General features: G+C 40.6%; 1 long non-coding RNA gene across 3 annotated transcripts in view; it reads right to left on the reverse strand.

Moving 5' to 3' along the window:
* Positions 1 to 21,531, reverse strand: part of LOC113245617 (uncharacterized) — a 242,589-nt gene that overhangs the window by 117,151 nt on the left and 103,907 nt on the right. For all 3 annotated transcript variants that reach the window (XR_008959208.1, XR_008959210.1, XR_006408266.2), the window contains exon 2: positions 10,511 to 10,669. This is a non-coding gene — a long non-coding RNA (uncharacterized LOC113245617). The remainder of the gene's footprint in view (positions 1 to 10,510; positions 10,670 to 21,531) is intronic.

Genomic DNA, 21,531 nt, shown 5'->3' on the forward strand with positions numbered 1-21,531 from the left:
ACTTATATTAAATTCAACCACCATCCATTGCTGAAGGATTTTGTACTTTGAACACATGTATCCCCTCATGAATGAGACCCTGGAAGCTTTCTGACATGCCTCCTTAGCATAGTCTCCAAGACATTTCTTTTAAGAAAAAAATATGTATTCTTCAGCACATCTGAACCATTCCTCAAACCTCTTTCTCAGGAGGTGATTTACTGCCTCCTGCCCCCTACAGCATACCCATCCCCAAACAGGCCACCAAACTTCAGAGCTTTTGGTACCCAGTAGCATGCCTTGTTCACAGGCTGCATCCCTTGTTCTGGCACCTGTCTCAGGCTCCTGTGTCCCACTGGCTCCAATATCTGTTTGGCTCTTTCAAAATGAATTCTACCATATCTCTCAAGGACTATGAAGAACTTCATATCTCCAGAAGCAAACCAAATGCCTATAAAAATTCTGTGTCTCTGTCTGATTTCCTTAGGGAAATCTTAGGCTTGAACCAGCCTAGAAAATTCTCAACACAAATAGGCTCCCAGCTCCTTGGTAAAGCACCTCTTTTCAAATGTGACCCTCCTCCAGAAACTTTAATGCTGAGGTCACAGCTGTCTCCACCACACCCCTCTCCTACCGGGATGGGCTCTCCGGCACCATTATCTCCTGGGCTACGTCCACTTTTTCTCTTAAGCCTCAGGTCCATTTTGCTAACAATTTAGAGGCCACAGGGACAATTCCTGGACTCAGTTCTTTAGCATGGTTTTTTCTGGGTGCAGTTAGACTCCACATTACAATTTAACAATCCTGGATAGGGCCCATCCCCTGAGGGCTCTGTCCCACTCCCCCCACCAACGTCATGTAACCCTGTTATTATGCCTTTTAATATCAGAAGAGTAGGCTAATATAGGCCTTTACTGGGGGGAGAAAGGTCTTACTATTACCTGCTCAATCATACACAGAGAGTCCAGAACAATGTAAAGAATAGATCTTTACTCCTAGCTCCCATTGCCTCTTGCAATTTGGAGAGTCCTCCATACCACCCCCTCCCAAATTTGGGATTAGCTCCTCCGTCTGAATCAATGGCTTTAGCAGGCCTTTGTTCTCCCCTCTAAGGGCCACCCACAGAGTTGTCTCCAGGAGCCTCTCCTCTGGGACCCCTTTCTTCCTCCCCCACCCTAACCGAGGCTCCTTAGCCTTTTAAACTTCCTAGCCCCTCAAAATTTCATCTCTTCTCTTCCTTGGCCTTAGGGTTGGGCTGTCATTCATACTGTTGCATCTATCTCATTTGCCCCTGAGTGGAGCTAGAAAGGGCTTTGGACCCTTACAGGTAAGAAAGGGAGATGAAGGAAAGCATTCCTTACTGGTTCAGCTTCATTGTCAAGCTATTACAAGACAATCAGGCCTTTCACACTGACAAGACTGCCTCTTAGCTTGCCCGCTATGTGTAATGTTGCTAAAAGAATCTCATATTGATCTTCCCCTCTTTGAGTTGCATCACAAAAGGTCCCCTTCTGTCATCCCAGCTTGGTATGGTTGGGTCCCAGGAAGGGTACAGGGGGAAAAACCCTTCTAGCCACATCAGACAACTCCATTCATGGGATATTACTATGGGCTTCTTCTCAACTTCTCTAGACTTCAACTCTGCCCCATCTCTCTCATTCATTCCATTTAATAATTCATTCATTTATTTGTCAAAACTCAGTGTGTCAGGCCCTAAGTAAGGTGTGGGAGGTATAAATAGGTACAGATACAAATGTAGTTTCCACTCTCTGGTTTCTCCCAGATCTGTGAGAAAGTACATAATGAAAACAGACAAGTACAATATGCTGCATTCAGCGCTATGAGAGAAGGAGGCAAAAAAAAAAAAGTGTGGGGGGGCACCTGGGTGGCACAGTGGTTAAGCGTCTGCCTTCAGCTCAGGGCGTGATCCCGGCATTGTGGGATCGAGCCCCACATCAGGCTCCTCCACTATGAGCCTGCTTCTTCCTCTCCCGCTCTCCCTGCTTGTGTTCCCTCTCTCACTGGCTGTCTCTATCTCTGTCAAATAAATAAATAAAACCTTAAAAAAAAGTGTGGGAACATGAAGGATCACCTTGTGCAGACTAGCATAGAGAAGGCTTCCCAAGGGAGGGCGCACTTGCGCTGAAGCAGTGTAGGAGGCAACCCAGGCAGAGGTAACAGAGTAAAGGCAGGGGTGAGGTGAGGTGAGAGTAGCATGCTATAGTCAGGCAACTCTGTGTAGTTTAGTGTTGTTGGAACATAAGGTGCAAGGGAGGGTATAGCAGAAGATAAGACTGGGAAAAGTGGCAGGAAGCAGGCCCAGGAAAACCTTGGGACAAAACTAAAGAAGCTGGAATTTCACCTGGCTCCTATAACCCAAAAGTGGTGATCGAATACTTAATGACTGGAAGGGCATGCTGTCCACCAGTTAAAATGAGGCAATGTCCAATTTAGAATAAAGGCTTGCTGTGTGCATGGACCAATGACTGGTGAGAAGGGTCTCATCAAAACTTTTGCTTCACATTTGACCCCAGGATTTGCCTAACTCTGTGATAGGAGAAAATATCTGTTAATAAATGAGATTAAATTTCCCAAGAGCCCAGGAGGTGAGAATAAAAATCAGATTTTGATTGATTTAAAGAAAAATAAGGAAATTGGCTATTTCTTGTATACCTGTGTTTGTCCTTACAACAGAGTAAGGCAGCTACTAAAAAGAGTTATCCTGGGCTTGGAGTCCTCAGGTGCTTACCCTTGTGTATGGGTGAGAGACAGGGGCAAGAAAAGGCAGAGTTTTTCTGGGTTTGCCTGGTGAAGCTAGCTTGAAGTGAGCTAAAACCTCTGGGGAATCCCCCACTCCCCCAGCTTGGTAGTATGTCACTTAAGTAATCACAGTGCCCTCTGGTGGGCTGCAGGGGCCCTGGGGCTGAGGAAACCTAAAAGTGACAGATTAGTGTGCCTGTTGTTGGTGATGCTTTGGGCCAGAGCATTGGCATATGATGCCCCTCTGAGTTCTGGCCTGCTGCATCTGGCTTCACAACAGACAGCTGAGATGGACCATGGCAGGGTCAGAGGATCATAATTGCAGCAGATATGGACTGTGGAACAGGCTGTTCTGAGTCAATAAGCTGTGGGGCGGTGGGTGGGTCAGTGGCCCTCCTTGTGGTGGAACCCCTGAAGTTGTCTCCATGCTGGCTTCACACTTGGGCTTGGTTAACAGTACAAAAGGCATTTGTACCTTTCTTGACGCTCCTTCCTAAAGAGGGTCACCACGTAGGTACCTGGTCAATGATATAGATGGTAGAGAAGTGACTCAGAACATGGGTTTGAAGCCAGACTGCCAGAATGCAAAGCCCAGTTCGACCACTCAGCTTTGCAAACCTGGGTGAGTCACTTAGCCTCTCTATGTCTCAGATTCCTTTTCTTCAAAATGGGGCCACCGTATCTCTGGTAATGTTAAAGTGCATTAGATGAGATAAGAAACATAAGGACTTGGCAGAGTAGCTGGCACATAGCAAGGGGCCAATCAATAGTTGCTGTTGTTACAAGGGACCCAAGGCCACAGAAGTCTTGTGCTAGGGAAGGGAAAGGCCATTTTTGCGGAAATTGTCTGGGAAGGGTGACATAATGACTTAAGGGAAAGGAGTCAAGATTCTTTAGATGGCCTCTGTCCCTGTGGGAATTTGGGGTTTAGGGATAAGTGTAGTGGTCCTCCTGGTTGTCTAGACACAACTTTTTCTCTTTCTCTTAGCCTCATGTCTCTGATAAGAGAGTGCCATGCCATAGGCTTCTTGCCTGATGTCCTGGCTAGCCAGGATGAACAAGCCTCAGGCATCCACCAGGCTGCTGTGGTGACACAGGTGGAGGTGCTGGCTTCAGTCTTACCAGGAGCCATGTAGTACAACTGGGGTGATGCCAAACATCATTTCTGCCTTCAGTCATTTCTAGGTCTGTGGTAGCTGGTCCTGGAACTCTGCCAGCACCCAGAGAGCACAGAGGATGGCCTGCATTTGGTGATGAGAGGCTTGTAGGCAAGACCCAGTCGAGTGACATTTCCCAGGTCCTGAAATGAGAAGTCACTGAAGAGCTCTGTGTCCCCAGGTTGACAAGTGTCAGTCAGCAGTTCTGGCTTCCCCTCATAGTTAAAATCTGATAGAATCCCTGGGGAATACAGGCTTGCTTTGCAGCAGCTGGCAACTGCTCTGGGCTGTGGTGGTTGCTGCTCAAGTCCATGAACTTCTAAAGCCCTTCCAAGTGATCTTCTCAGTCATGAACACTTCTTCCACTGAGTAATCAGAACAGTAGCTCTAATGACAGCAGTGCATTTATCAAGCACATCCAGGATGGGGGCCGAACAGTCTTATGAAGAGTGTGAGCTTTAGAGTTAGCTAGACCTGGGTTCAATTCCAGACACTGTCAATTTTTTAACATCTTTATTGAAATATAATTCACATACCATACAATTCAACCATTTAAAGTATACAATTAAGTGGGTTTTAGTGTGTACAAAGAGCTGTGCAACAATCACTACTATCAATTTTAAAACATTTTCGTCATCTCAAAAAGAAACTCCATACCCATTGGCAATCACTCCCCATTCCCAACCCAACCACTGTTAAAAAAAAAAAAAAAAGCCAGACAGCGGTTAAAACAGTAAAAACAGATTTTTATTCAGAACTACGGCAATATGGGAAAAAAGATCTCCGTATAGAAGAAGACTCAATTCCAAATACAGCTAAGACAAGTAGGGATTTATAGCAAAGGAGCAGGTTGGGGAGGGGCATGGTTGGTGGATGGAAAATTACTAAGAGGTGACAACAGGGGTAGGGAGATTTTTGCCAAATTGTATTCTTGCTGAAGGCTGACTAAGGTAATCAGAAATCACCTGGGGGACAGTAGGGAATTGAGAATTTGATATCAAGGGTGATCAGATTTCTAGAGTAGGGGATTTTCACAAAATGTCTTAACAGGATTCTTGCTAAAACTAGGCTATATAGGCCTGAGAACAAGGCCCAAGGACAAGTCCTAGTTGAGTAAAGGGCTTAGAAGAGGTTGACTAAAGTTTGGCCAAGGAAAGAGTCCTTCTCACCCCTGCAGCCCCTGGCAATCACCAGTCTGTGTTCTGTCTTTATTGATTTGCCTACTCTGGAAATTTCATGTAATTGGAATCATACAATATGTGACCTTTTCTGGCTGGCTTCTTTCACTTAGCATAATGTTTTCAAGATTGTAGCATGTATCAGTACTCCATTTCTTTTTCTTACAAAATAATATTCCATATTTTATATATTCATTCATCAGTTATTGGGCATTTTGATTGTTTCCATTTGGGGCTATTATGAATACTGCTATATAAACATTTGTCTGCAGTTTTTCTGTGGACATATGCTTTTATTTCTCTTGTGTATTACTTAGGGATGAAATTGCTGGGTTATATGGTAACTCTGTGTTAAACTATCTGAAAAACTACCACAGTATCTTCTACAGTAGTGGCATCACTTTGCATTACATTCTAACCTGCAGAAGATGATGATTCCAATTTCTCCACGTTTTCTACAACACTTGTTATTATCTGTCTTTTTGATTACAGCCATCCTAGTGGGTATGAAGTGGTATTTCGTTGTGGTTTTTCTTCTTTTTTTTTTCATTTTTTCATTTTTTTTTTCATTGTGGCTTTGATTTGCATCTCCATGCTGGCTAACATGTTGAGCATCTTTTCATGTGCTTAATGACAATTTGTGAACAGTCTTTAGGCAAATGTTTATTCAAATCCTTTCCCAAATTTTGATTACTTTTTAAATTATTGATTTGTAAAATTTCCTTATATATTCTAGGTACATGTCCCTTCTCCAATTTGCAAATTTTTTTCCTATTCTGTGTGCTATCTTTTCATTTTCCTTCTTTTTTCTTAAGATTTTATTTATTTATTTATTTGATTGGGAGAGAGAGAGAGAGAGCACAAGCAGGGGGAGCAAAAGTCAGAGGGAGAAGCAAGTACACACTGAGCAAGGAGCCCTATGAAGGACTCAATCCCAGGATGCTGGGATCATGACCTGAGCCCAAGGCAGACGCTTAACTGACTGAGCCACCCAGGCAATCCTTCACTTTCTTGATAGTATACTTTGAAGCAAAACAGTTCTTAATTTTGATGAAGTATTAAGGAGGGCACGTATTGCATGGTGCACTAGGTGTTATACGCAAGTAATGAATCATGGAACTTTACATCAAAAACTAGGGATGTACTGTATGGGGACTAACATAATATAATAAAAAATATTATTATAAAAAATAAAATAAAATAAAATTTTGATGAAGTACAACTTACCTATGTTTTATTTTGTCACTTGTGCTCTTGGTGTCATATCAAAGAAGGGTTTGCCTAAACTGATGTTATGGAGAATAACTCGGGTTTTTCTTCTAAGAATTTTACAGTTTTCCTTCTTACATTTAGGTTTATGATCCATTTGGAGTTAATTTGTGTGTATGTTGTGTGGCAGGGGTCCAAATTCATTGTTTTGCATGTGGATTGTCAGTTATTCCAGCATTATTTGTTGAATCACTATTCCTTCTTCATTGAATAGTCTTGGCACTCTTGCTGAAAATCAATTCACCATAAATGCAAGGGTTTATTTCTGGACTCTCAATTCTATCCCATTGATCTCAATATCTATCTTTATGCCAGTACTACACTATCATGATTGTTGTAGTTTTGTAGTAAGCTTTGAAATCAGGAAGTGTGAGTCGTTTATCTTTTTTTCTTCCATTCGAGATTGTTTTTATTATTCTGAGTCCCTTGCATTTCCGTATGATTTTAAGGATCAGCTTGTATAATTCTGAAAAAAAAAAAACCCAGTTGGGAGTTTGATAGAGATTGGGTGGAATTTGTAGATTACTTTGGGAGTATTGTCATCTTTCAGCAATGCTTTATAGTTCTCAGTGTACAAGTCTTATACTTCCTCAGTTAAATTTATACCTAAGTATTTATACTATTGTAAAAAAGATCGTTTTCTTAATTTCATTTTAGATTACCCATTACAGATGTATAGAAATACACCTAATTTTTTATATACTTGCTGAACTTATTTTTTATTTCTTTTTTTATTTTAATAATTTTTTTATTATATTATGTTAGTCACCATACAGTACCTCCCTGGTTTTTGATGTAAAGTTACATGATTCATTAGTTGCCTATAACACCCAGTGCACCATGCAATACGTGCCCTCCTTACTACCCATCACTGGTCTATCCCATTCCCCCACCCCCGCCCCTCTGAAGCCCTCAGTTTGTTTCTCAGAGTCCATAGTCTCTCATGCTTCATTCCCTCTTCTGATTACCCCCCCTTTCTTTATCCCTTTCTTCTACCGATCATCCTAGTTCTTCTGTTCCATAGATGAGAGAAATGATATGATAATTGTCTTTCTCTGCTTGACATATTTCACTTAGCATTATCTCCTCCAGTGCCGTCCATGTTGCAGCAAATGTTGAGAGCTCGTTCTTTTTGATAGCTGAGTAGTATTCCATTGTATATATGGACCACAGCCTCTTAATCCAGTCATCTGTTGAAGGGCATCTCAGCTCCTTCCACGATGTAGCTATTGTGGACAATGCTGCTATGAACATTGGGGTGCGTATGGCCCTTCTCTTCACTATGTCTGTATCTTTGGGGTAAATACCCAGTATTGCAATGGCTGGGTCATAGGGTAGCTCAATTTTTAACTTTTTAAGGGACCTCCATACTGTTTTCCAGAGTGGATGCCCACTCTTGCCATTATTATTCAACATAGTACTAGAAGTCCTTGCAACAGCAATCAGACAACAAAAAGGGATAAAAGGTATTCAAATCAGCAAAGAAGAAGTCAAAATGTCTCTCTTCGCAGATGACATGATACTCTATATGGAAAACCCAAAAGAATCCACCCCCAAACTACTAGAAGTTATAGAGCAATTCAATAATGTGGCAGGATACAAAATCAATGCTCAGAAATCAGTTGCATTTCTATACACGAACAATAAGACTGAAGAAAGAGAAATTAGGGAATCCATTCCATTTACAATAGCACCAAAAATCATACATTATATCAGAATTAACTTAACCAGAGATGTAAAGGATCTAGAAACTACAAATCACTCTTGAAAGACACTGAAGAAGACACAAAAAGATGGAAAAATATTCCATGCTCATGGACCGGAAGAATAAACATAGTTAAAATGTCTATGCTACCCAGAGCAATCTACACTTTCAATGCCATCCCAATCAAAATACCGATGACATTTTTCAAAGAACTGGAACAAACAGCCCTTAAATTTGTGTGGAACCAGAAAAGACCCCAAATCTCCAAGGAATTGTTGAAAAGGAAAAACAAAGCTGGGGGCATGATGTTGCTGGACTTCAAGCTATACTACAGAGCTGTGATCACAAAGACAGCATGGTACTGGCACAAAAACAGACACATAGACCAATGGAACAGAACAGAGAACCTAGAAATGGACCCTCGGCTCTTTGGGCAACTAATCTTTGATAAAGCAGGAAAAAACATCCAGTGGAAAAAAGACAGTCTCTTCAATAAATGGTGCTGGGAAAATTAGACAGCTACATGCAAAAGAATGAACTTATTTTTTAAATCTAATAGTTGTTTTGTGTATATGTATTTCATAGGATTTTCTTTTCTTTTTAAAAGATTTATTTATTTATTTATTTATTTATTTATTTATTTATTTATTTATTGAGAGAGAGAGAGGGAGAGAGGCAGAAGGAGAAGCAGACTCCTTGCTGAGCAGGGAGCCTGACGTGGGGCTCAATCCCAGGACCGTGAGATCATGACCTGAGCAGAAGACAGATACTTAACCAACTGAGCCACCCAGGCACCCCATGTATTTCATAGGATTTTCCATATTCAAGATCATGTCAACTATAAATAAATACAGTTTTACTTCTTTTTTTCCCAATTTGGATTCCTTTTATTTCATTTTCTTATATAATGTTCCTGGCTTAAACTTCCAGTACAACATTGAATAGAAGTGGTGAGAGTAGGCATCCTTGTTTTGTTCCTGATCTTAGGAGATGAACTTTTGGTCTTTCACTATTAACTCTGATGTTGTGTGTTTTTCATATATACACATGATCAGGTTGAGGAAGTTCTCTTTTATTCCTAGTTTGTTTCATGTTTTTATCATGAAAGGGTGTTGGATTTTTGTCAAATGCTATTTCTGCATCTATTGAGAGAAACATGTAGATTTTCCCCCTTATTCTATTAATATGGTATATTACATTGATTGGTTTTCATATGTTGAACCAATCTTAAACTCCTGGGATAAGTCCCCTGGGTCATTGTGGATAATCCTTTTTAAATGCTGCTGGATTAGATTGGCTAGTATTTTGTTGAGAATTTTGCCACTATGTTCATTAAGAGATATTGGTCTGTAGTTTTCTTTTGTTGTGATGCCTTCGTCTGGTTTTATCATCAGGGCAATATTGCCCTCATAGGATGAGTTGGGAAGTGTTCTCTAGTCTTCTATTTTTTGGAAGAGGTTGCAAAGGATTGGTGTTCTTTCGTCTTTAAACATTTTGGTAAAATTCACCAGTGAAGCCATTTGGGCCTTTGCTTTTCTTTGTGGGAGACTTTTTGTTGTTTTTAGTTCACTCTCTTTACTTGTTATAGTTCTGTTCAGATTATCAACTTCTTCCTATGTTTATTTCGGTAGTTTTCACCTTTCTAGAAATTTGTCCATTTCATCTAAGTTATCTTATTTCTCAGCATATAGTTGTCTGTACCATTTTCTTATAATCCCTTTCATATTTATAAGGTCAGTAGTGATACTCCGTTATTCCTGATTTTACTAATTTGAATCCTCTGTTTATTTCAGTCGGTCTAGCCAAAGCTTTGTCAATTTTGTTGTTCTTTTCAAAGAACAAATTTTTGGTTTCATTGCTTTTCTCTATTGTTTTTCTACTTCCTATTTTGTTTATTTTCATTATAATCTTTATTATTTCCTTCCTTCTCCTTGCTTTAGATTTAATTTGCTCTTCTTTTTGCAGCCAAATACTCCCATCTCTCTCTCTCTCAAGTCACTTCATCTCTCAGAGCTGTAATTCCTCATTGGTAAAATATTACAGTCTACCTCAGGGGATTGTTGGAAGAATGAAATGAGATAATGTAGAGAAAGTGCTTAGTACTGAGTCTGGGACAGAGTCAGTGCTTAACAAATGATAGCTTCTGCTATTTTTTGTGCCCGGTCCTGTACTTAGCACTTTCTCTATATAACACTGCAATTATATTCCATGATGACTTACAAGAGTAGGATTAATTATAAGATTTTTTAAAAAAGTATTTTAGTTATGGCCAACCTAAATACATTTGAAATCTAGAAAATGGTATAAACCATTTCTCGCCTATTGCCAGTTAATACTGCTTTAATCCAGAGTCTGCCTCAGAAAGGTGTCTAGAAGGCTCCCATCCCTGGATCCTCCTCCTTTTCTCTGTTACTCTTTTGCCCCTGCTTCCACTCCCAGGGTTATGGACCTATTCTGCTTACCTCTGTGGTCAAGGATGGCAGGACCCATTTGCTGCTTCTAGTGGTCAAGACCCGCAGGAAAGTCTCTCAGCTCTAGGAGGAGAGGGGAGCCACCCATTCTTCAGACGAAGTACTTTCCAAACCAACAAGCCTCTCTATTGCTTCTATCTGTTTTCTTTCCTGAAAAAAAAAAACAATGCATTATTGTAATAAATGGCCTCCTTCTCCCCTGAAGGAAGTTGGGGAGAAGGAGTTGGATAACTTTTGTTGTGAAAAGAACCCCTTCTTCCTCACAGGGAGTAAGAGTGATGAGGAACAAGCATCCTAGTGGTACCTTTGCAAAGAAGAGTACTGCCACTTCCTTCAGTGAGTTAGAATTTCCCAACATGTTTTCAGGGGACTGTCTTTGGATCTTCCAGTTAGACAATGAGAGTGTCCTCTTCTGAAAATCACTAGCAGCATTCCTGTCACAGAAACAGTTTCCCGTTCCAAAGACTTAAACTCTGCAATATCTGGACAATGTTTTGTGGGTAGAGACTTGCTAATTCCTGGTGCTTTGAAGCTTCCCACTCATCAAAGATTGAGGTAGTCATGGAATCCCCCTCAAAATGTGTCATGCACACCCTACTATCTGTTCCTATGCTCTCCTTTCTTCAGAAGGTTTGAGAATAAACAACTAATCTGATCATTATCATTACTGCTTTGAATTTGGAGTGTCCCCTATTCTAATTACTTCCTTGATGGGTAAATGTTGATATGATGCATTGTGTCAGTGATCCTCAAAATGTGGTCCCCAGGCCAGCAGCATCAGCATTCACCTGGGAATCTGCTAGAAATCCAAATCCTTGGACACACTCCAGACCTAGTCAATGAGAAATTCTCGAGTGGGTCTCAGTCAACAACACCTACAGGCAACGCTGATGCCATTTGAGTTTTGAAAATCATTACATTATAGGTCCAGCTTCCGTTCCCATTTCCAGTTGTACTTTGTAAAGTGGCAAGTATTCTAACCAGTTCACTACCTGATACAGAATTGCTGTCCAGCAATATAGCAATTTTCACATGTAGCAAAACCTGATTTCTGAACAGTCACTTGAGTGCCTTATGTACGTGTCATAGTGTTTTTCCTTTGTGTCTGGGGTACTGTGTTGCCCCCATCACCTATCCATCAGCAAATGTGGTCCTTAGCTTACCAGCAAACTGAGCCCTTATCTACCCATCTGGGCCCGTGCCACTGATCTCAAACAGATTCCAATGGTTAGATAGGGTCCCCTTCAAAATATCAAGGAGGTAGGTGGGAGCCCAGAGGCATACTCTTCATAGCATTATATGCATGTACTTGACAGCCCACATACTCATTCTACCTAATCCTACTATGGCCAGAGGGACCCCACCATGTTTATTAACGTTTCTCAAATTTTAATTCAGAGGTTCTTTGGATAATGACAGGAGTAATTCTCACTTTTTGATTCCTGCCAGTTGAGACAGTTTCCACAACAACCACCTCTCAAACTCTCTCTTGGGCAAAATGCATGCAAACAAAAGTGCCTCCCAGCATACCTGTACTATCATGGACGGATGTTCTCTAATTCCACGCAAGGTTCACTGGGCATGACAAGTGTCAAGACACCAATATGTTGCCCGGATGATGACTATTTTATTCTAGGGAAAACAATCAATTAATTCTAGAGGTTTGAGGGCTGATTTATATCCTTCTGGTTTGTTTGTGTGGGCAATGATTTTACTGAACACTTGAAATGCAATTGTCACATTTTGCCTGAAATTCCTTGGTTATTTTGGGCCAAAGAAACTCAATTAGCTTTACATACATTCCCTTTTAAAAAGTTTTTATTTTAATTCCAGTTGGTTAACATACAGTGTTATATTAGTTTCAGCTGTGTAATATGATGATTCAATATTTCCATACTTCACCTGGTGCCCATCACAAGTGCACTCCTTAATCTCCATCACCTATTTAACCCATCCCTCACCCCCTCCCCTCTGGTATAATCAGTTTGTTCTCTATAACTAAGAGTTTGTTACTTGGTGTGTCTCTCCTTTTTCCCTTTGCTCATTTGTTTCACATATGAGTGAAATCATATGCCATTTGTCTTTCTCTGACATTAGCATTATACTCTGTAGCTCCATCCAAGTCATTGCAAATGGCAAGATTTCATTCTTTTTTATGGATGAATAATATTCATATGTATAAATATATAAATTATATATATATGCACACCATTTCTTCTTTATCCATATATATACACACACATACCATTTCTTCTTTATCCATTTATCTATCAATGGACACTTGGGCTGCTTCCATATCTTGGCTATTGTAAATAATACTGCTATAAACATAGGGGTTCATGTATACCTTTGAATTAGTGGTTTTGTGTTCTTTGGGTAAATAACCAGTAGTGTTATTAGTGGATCATAAGGTAGTTCTATTTTTAACTTTTGCAGGACCCTTCATACTGTTTTCCACAATGACTGCACCAGTTTGCATTCCCACCAACAGTGCATGAGGGTTCCTTTTTCTCTACGTCCTCGCCAACACTTGTTTCTTCTGTAATTGATGTTAGCCATTCTGACAGGTGTGAGGTGATATCTCATTGTAGTTTTGAATTGCATTTCCATGACAGTAAGTGATGATGAGCACCCTTTCATGTGTCTGTTGGCCATCTGTATGTTTTCTTTGGAGCAATGTCTGTTCATGTCTTCTGCCCATTTTTAATTGATTATTTGTTTTTTGTGTGTTGAGTTGTATAAGTTCTTTATATATTTTAGTTACTAACGCGTTATCAGATATGTCATTTGCAAATATCTTCTCCCATTCTATAGATTGCCTTTTAGCTTTGTTGATTGTTTCCTTAACTGTGCAGAAGCTTTTTATTTTTATGTACTCCCAATAGTTTATTGTTGCTTTTGCTTTTCTTCCCCCAGAAGACATATCTAGAAAGAAGTTGCTACAGCTGATGTCCAAGAGGTTACTGCCTGTGTTCTCCTCTAGGATTTTTATGGTTTCATGTCTCACATTTAGTTCTTTAATCTATTTTGAATTTACTTTTGTATATGGTGTAAGAAAGTGATCCAGTTTCATTCTTTTGTGTATAGTTGTCCAGTTTTCCCAACACCATTTTTTGAAGAGTCCGTCTTTTCCCCATTGGATATTCTTTCCTGCTTTGTTGAAGATCAATTGACCATATAGTTATGGGTTCATTTCTGGGGGGTTTATTCTGTTCCATTGATCTTGTGTCTATTTTTGTGTCAGTACCATACTATTTTGATCACTAATGCTTTGTAATATAACTTTGTAATAGCTTCATACAGAATTGAGATGTCTCCAGCCTTACTTCCTTTGTCAAGGTTGCTTTGGCTATTCAGGGTCTTTGGTGGTTTCATACAAATTTTAGGATTGTTTATTCTAGCTCTGTAAAAGATGTTGTTGTTATTTTGATAAGGATTGCATTAAATGTGTAAACTACTTTGGGGAGTATAGACATTTTAACAATGCAATCCAAGAGCATGGAATATCTTTTCATTTCTTTGTGTCATCTTCAATTTCTTCCATCAATGTTTTATAGTTTTCAGAGTACAGGTCTTTCACTTCTTTGGTTAGGTTTATTTCTAGGTATCTTACTTGTTTTGGTGCAATGGTAAATGGGATTGATTCCTTGATTTCTCTTTCTGCTGCTTCATTATTGGTGATTAGAAATGCAACAGATTTCTGTATGTTGATTTTGTATCCTGTGACACACTGAATTATTAAACATAATTCAGACATTATATCCTTTCCTCCATAAGTACTTTATATATAATTCAAAAAAAAAAAACGAGGCCTTTATTTTTTAATATAACCACAAACATTGGAGCGATTTATACATGGGAGTGCTGTGGCGTGATTTGTATTTAAAAGATCACTCTGGCTACTTATGGAGAAGAGATTATAGGTGATCAATGATGGTAGTGAAGAGATTGGTCAGGTTACTTCAGTGGTCCAGGAAACAGATGGTGATGGTTTGGATCATGGGTAGTACTGGAGATGGAGACAAGTCAGGCTTCTGTAAAGAAGGTAATAGCAGCTCATGAAGCTAAGAAACTTTTTAATTACAAGGTTCTAAGGGAGCTCCTGCTCTGAGACCACAGTCACCTTTGTCAGCATTATCTAAATGCTTTGAGGAAAGTATGGTCTCAGGGAATTCTACTCTGGGGTGGCCAAGGATGATTGCTCTGAAGGTCACCCAAACCATCTGGGCTGAGGTATAATTAAGCCTGCTACCCAAATATATCTCCACTTCATAGCTCCAGAATACATGTGGGATGCTGGTCACGGCATGGTAGAACACTCCTGGCACTACTAGGTTGCCCAAGATAAAATACTTGACCTGGTGGTCTGGGGTCCTAACTACTTGTGCGGCTGCTGTGAACTTACTAAGATCACTGCTTCTGAAGGCCTGAACTAGGATGGAGCTCCCAGGTTCAGTGCTTGCCATAACAGCCAATAGCACTATAGCCACAGAAAGTCCTAGCTGCTGTTAAAGAGGTAAAGGAAAAGTACAAGCCAGGGAGGTGGGGTTGAATGTAAGATTTTATCTGAGAATTAGACTAGGCCATAAGATAACATGGGAGACGGGAGGAGGATGTAAAACAAATCATAAGTTTGATGCCAAGAAAATCAATAACAGGTTAGGAAGCAGTGCACAGCTGGTCAATGAAAGTGGTTCAGGGTGTAGTCTGCAAGTCCTATCAGAGATCTGTTCCAACTATGTGGTTTGAGGTTTGGGTGGAAGAGGAGGTGGCTGATGCTAGGAATCCAATCAGGCAGGATGAGACACCAGCAGATGTTCCTCCACTTGCCTTTGGGGTTACAGATGAAGGTATTATGTCTCCTGATACCTGAAGTTTCCTGAATACCCAGGCCCCTCTAAGCTTAGCCAGCAGAAAAGGGATGACCAGTTGTGGGGTCGGTCTCATGTGGTCATGATTTCTAGTACTTGGTTGTCCTAGAGGAGTCTCAGTTTACTATTTTGAAGGGTGAGTAAAGCCTTCCTATTTCCCCAGAGATTTCTGTCAATAACAATTCAGAGCATGCATACCTCTGGCCCTGGCACAAAGTATCCCCATTTGATATAGACTGGACCCTGGAAATGAGGAAATAACCCTGTCCCTCCAACTCCTGGGAGGAAGAATGTTCCTGAGCTTATACTCCAAGAGAATCATCCCAGATACCACATAGTTGACCAGAATTTCAGCTACTGACAGGGTGGTTTGGACAGCTGCCTAGGGGCCCACATTAAGTGCTGACAACCGTAGATCAAGATGAAAGCCACTGCTCTACAGTGGAAAAAACAGGGGGTGAGTGACCACAAAAGTTAGCAACTTATCCTGGTCTCTGAGAAAGAAGTTCACATGTAACAGCCCTCTTAGCAGGACTCATGAGGACGATTATGGTAATGCTGACGATGGGGTGGTTACCACTTATTGAGCACGTATTGTATGGCAGACACTACAGTAAATGTTGTATTAATTTTATATTAATATGTTTTATATTGATTATCTCACTTAATCAACACAGTAATCCTGAAAAGCTCTTATTATCATCATTTATACAGCTAAAGAAACCAAAACTCAGAATAGTTCAGTAATTTGTCCAAAGTTACCTACTAGCTAGTAATTGGCTGAGTCCAAATTCAAATACATGCAATCTGACCTCAGAGCCTGAACTCTTAACCTTTTTGCTATGTTGCCCGTAGAATGTATCCATTCATAATATAACAAGTTTGGGGCAGAGAATCAGTAAGGTCTGATAGAGCAGATCCCCATGGATAAAATTGCGTGCTATTCTGGAATATACTATGGCCTGGATTGGCAAACAAACCCTAAATATGAAAATGGGCAAGCATGAAGATAGGATGAGGGAAAGAGCAGGCCAGGAATTCAACTGCCCCATGACATAGATTCAATGATGCCTCTCAAAACATGTATGCTTGGCTATGAGTTATAGATAGTAGAATCACCCAGATACATGCACTCTTTTTAGCTGCAGGAAGGGCCCAAGTAATAGTCCTGCTATGCTAGAAAATAGTTATGACCTCAAGTTCACACTCTTAGCCATATCCACAGAGTATCCACTTTTAAAAATTTTTTATTTTATTTAAATTCAATTAATTAACATAGAGTGTATAATTAGTTTCAGAAACAGAGTTCAGTGATTCATCAGTTGTATATAACACCCAGTGCTCATTACATCACATGCCCTCCTTAATGCCCATCACTCAGTTACTCCATCCCCTCACCCACCTCTCCTCCAGAAACCTTCAGTTTGTTTGCTATAGTTAAGAGTCCCTTATGGTCTGTTTCCCTCTCTGATTTCATCTTATATTATTTTTTCCTCCCTTCCCCTATGTTCACCTGCTTTGTTTCTTAAATTTCACATATGAGTGAAATCATATAATTGTCTTTCTCTGATTGACTTATTTTGCTTAGCATAATACCTCCAGTTCCATTCACATCATTGCAAATGGTAAGATTTCATGTTTTTGATTGCTGAGAAATATTCCATTGTGTGTGTGTGTGTGTGTGTGTGTGTGTGTGTGTGTATATATATATATATACCTCACATCTTCTTTATCCATTCATCTGTCAATGAACATCTGGGTTCTTTCCATAGTTTAGCTATTGTGGACATTGCTGCTATGAACATTGGGGTGCAAGTGCCCCTTCAGATCACTAACTTTGTATCTTTTGGGTAAATACCTAGTAGTGTAATTGCTGGGTCATAGGGTAGGTCTATTTTTAACTATAGAGGAACCTCCATACTGTTTTCCAGAGTGGCTGTACCAGCTTGCATTCCCACCAACACTCTAAGAGTGTTCCCCTTTCTCTGCATCCTCACCAACATTTGTTGTTTCCTGTCTTGTTAATTTTAGCCATTCTGACTGGTGTGAGGTGGTATCTCATTGTGGTTTTGATTTGTATTTTCCTGATACCGGGTGACATGGAGCATTTTTCCATACGTCTGTTGGCCATTTATGTGTTTTCTTTGGAGAAATGTCTATTTATGTCTTCTGCCCATTTCTTGATTGGATTATTTGTTCTTTAAGTGTTGAGTTTGATAAGTTCCTTATAGATTTTGGATACTAGCCCTTTATAAGTCATTTGCAAATACCTTCTCTCATTCTGTAGATTGTATTTTGGTTTTGTAGACTGTTTCCTCTGTTGTGCAAAAGCTTCTTATCTCGACTAAGTCCCAACAGTTCCTTTTTGCCTTTGTTTCCCTTGTCTTTGGAGACATATCTAGCAAGAAGTTGCTGTGGCTGAGGTCACAGAGGTTGCTGCTTGTGTTCTCCTCTAGGATTTTGATGGATTCCTGTCTCACTTTTAGGTCTTTCATCCATTTTGAGTTTATCTTTGTGTATGGTGTAAGAGAATGGTCCAGTCTCACTCTTCTGCATGTGGCTCTCCAATTTTCCCAATACCATTTGTTAAAGAGACTTTTTTCCATTGGATATTCTTTCCTGCTTTGTTGAAGATTAGTTGACCATAGAGTTGAGGGTCCATTTCTGTGTTCTCTATTATGTTCCATTGATCTATGTGTCTGTTTTTGTGCCACTGAGTACCCACTTAATGAGATTTCCCACTTAGAACATCCGAGAGAACTCATTGTGTAGAAGCCCTGGCAAAACCTGAAAGTGCTCGCCAAGTAAGTGGCATCATCCTTGAGAGGGCTTGCACAAGACTGTGGAATTCCAAGGCAAAGAAACCAACTTGTCCCACCTTGACTCTTAGTGGCAGATCACCTTTGGTAGAAATCGGTACATTCCTTTTAATTTTTCCATAAACCCAGCGTAACCACCATGCTGGGGAAGTTTTCTTTTTTATTTTTTTTAAAAGATTTTATTTATTTATTTGACAGAGATAGAGACAGCCAGCGAGAGAGGGAACACAAGCAGGGGGAGTGGGAGAGGAAGAAGCAGGCTCATAGCGAAAGAGCCTGATGTGGGGCTCGATCCCACAACGCCGGGATCATGCCCTGAGCCGAAGGCAGGCACTTAACCGCTGTGCCACCCAGGTGCCCCTGGTGGGGAAGTTTTCTTGACCATGCACTTGGAAAAGCCAGTGTTTTGTCCTCTCTCATCAGGCCAGAAATCGTTCAGCTTTGCTTCCATACTATAAAATCAAGACATTATAAGGCTGTATCACAAATCCAGGGGGACTTATCACTATGCATCTGTTGTCGTGGTGGTTAGTGTGGCTTTAGATAGAAAAAGTCATGCTATGTGATTGTAATAGTCTTTATTCCTCATGTTCACCCTGACATTTTCTGTAGATTCTCAAACTAACCTGGTTAGAAGTCCACAATCCACCTTACTAGTTAACCCCAAAATATTGTCACATGCCCTTTCAGTGAGCTTGTCAGGCACGTAAGCCAATGTATCTGCTTCTAAGGTACCTGGGATACTAACTAAGGAAATAACCTTCCATAATAATAGAACTTTTCAGAAAAAGACAAGAGAGAAGAGACCTGTCTCTGCACTGAGATTTTGACTATACCACATGTTGATGTACCAGAGCCCACATTTCAATAAGACAGCATGGTAGTCATAAATGCTGTTCACCAGTTATTTCTGGCTTTCTTCCTTCAGGCACATGGTAGAATTGCACTTCCCTCACCCCTTTGAAGTTAAGCATGGCCATATGACTTACTTTGGCCAATGAAAACTGAGTAGAATTGACATAGGTCACTTCTGGGTGGAAACTTTAAGGATCAGTGAGTAATTCAGCTGTTCCTCTCCCTTGATGCAGCAATCATGGAAATGATTTGAGATGGAAACTCTGTCAGCTTGGGTCTCTGATGACTATGATGAGTAAAGCCATCAGCTGACCTGCAATGGACACACAGCATAAGCAAGAAATAAACTTTATTGTTTTAAGCACTAGTTTTAAGGATTGTCACTACAGCATAACTTAAACTATCTTGACTAACACAGACAAGTATTTTCTCTCTCAGAGATGAGAGGTTCAGGAATTTAAGGATGCAGATAAGACCTCAGGATTTCAGCTTCTCTGGCTTCATTCCTCACTAAGACCTCAGATCTTTGGTTAAAAGACAAGAATGGAAAAATATGACTTTGGCAGAATTACTTAACCTCAACATGGTGACTATACATAACCACTTCCTGTTTTGAATAACCTCAGCTTCTCGGGCCAACTCAAAAGGTTATTCACAAAGCTGGACCTATGAGATGTTTGTGAATACAGGAAGGTGGTGAGTGGAAAATAGCCTTCCAGTTATCTTTGAGGGCCTTGTCTCTCCAAACCAGCCTGAATCACCCCTGGAGCATGTGGCCAACAGCCAATTATGTTGGTCCTTCCCACTCTAGCTCTTATTTTCTCCCTTTCAGCTTTTCCCAATTTTCTATCTTGACCTTGTCTTTCATTTCCAGTCTTACTCTTCCATTTTGGAAACAACTTCCCTGAGTTTTTTTTTTTTTTTTTGACCCTTGGTGTTTAATTATTGGCTCTTGCCACCTCTGAACACCACAAAATAACAGCAGCCACGGTATCTTCCATTACTGAGCACCTATTATGTTCCAGGCACTGTGCTAAGTGTTGCCTCATTTAATTTGATTCTCAAAATAGCTCCTCCCAAAAGTAGGTATTGTCAGAGTTTCCATTCTATAAATGAGAAAAAATGAGGCTCAGAGGGAATAAGTCAGTTAGTGAATGATATTTCCAGAATTAAAATAAATTGTATCCCATGTCTACCTGAAAGCCATGGTTGGTGGAGAAAAAAAAAGATGGTGGAAGAGCAGGGGACCCTATTTCAACTGGTCCCCTGAATTGAGCAGTAAATCTACCAGACCATTTTGAACACCTATGAAATCAGCCTGAGATGTAAGAAGATATATCTGTATCTCTACAAATAGAATACTTCTGGCAGTTGGTCTCAAGGTATGAAGTGGGGAGCCATGATTCTGCAGGCAGATATCAGAAGATAAACAGAAGAGGAAGGGAGCCTTTGTGAACATGCACTGGGAAAGCAAAAGCCTCCCATGCTGGGGACTGGGCACAAACTCGCATACCGGTAGTGGTGGGAAAAGGACTTTAGGGCAGCCCCCCAGACTGAAACTAGGAGCTACAGGTATGTGCATGGGAACTGGGGGTGGCTTATGGTTGTAGAAGCACAAAGGGCAGAGACGTGCCCAGCCCTGGGAGTGACAGCTGGGAGAGCTGCTGTGGGGCATGCAACCCAGAAGACTGCGGTTTTTAAGAGCACAGACAGAAATGAAGACAGTGTGGCCTGGAGAGCTCAGTGAAGAGCAGACGGCAATCTCTCTGTCCTGAGACAGCAGTTTGGATGTGGTCACTTCTGCTCTGACTCTCAGAAGAGACACGGAAAGCCACCAGGGAAAGCCGCCAGAGAACAAAAGCCCCAAAAAACCGGTTCTCACTGAGCCCATCCGCCCCCCCACCACAGGGGACAGGGCAACTGTGCCCTAACAGGGTTGCCTGAGTAACAGTGTGGCAGGCCTCTCCCCCAGAAGACAGGCTGGAAGAACAAGAGGACAACAACCCTAAGGTCCCTATAAAACAGATGCATCTTGCTTGGCTCGTGGTTAATACTTTGGACTCTATACATTCCCTCAACCACCCCTCAACAGAATGACTAGGAGGAAGAACCCCCAACAACAACAAAAAAGAATCAGAGATGGTGGTGTCTAGCACAGAACTAATGGATATGGGTATAACCAAGATGTCAGAAACAGACTTCAGAGTAACAATTATGAAGGTGATATCTAGACTTGAGAAAAATATTAACAACAATATAGAATCTCAAAGGGCAGAAATTAGATCTAATCAGGCCGAACTTAAAAATGCTATGAATGGGTATTAAGGAGGGCACATATTGCATGGAGCACTGAGTGTTATACGCAAATAATGAGTCATGGAACACTACATCAAAAACTAAGGATGTACTGTATGGTGACTAACATAACATAATAAAAATTATTATTTAAAAATGCTATGAATGAAAT

The sequence above is a fragment of the Ursus arctos genome, chromosome X (genome assembly GCF_023065955.2).
Source record: "Ursus arctos isolate Adak ecotype North America chromosome X, UrsArc2.0, whole genome shotgun sequence".
Classification (NCBI taxonomy): Eukaryota; Metazoa; Chordata; class Mammalia; order Carnivora; family Ursidae; genus Ursus; species Ursus arctos.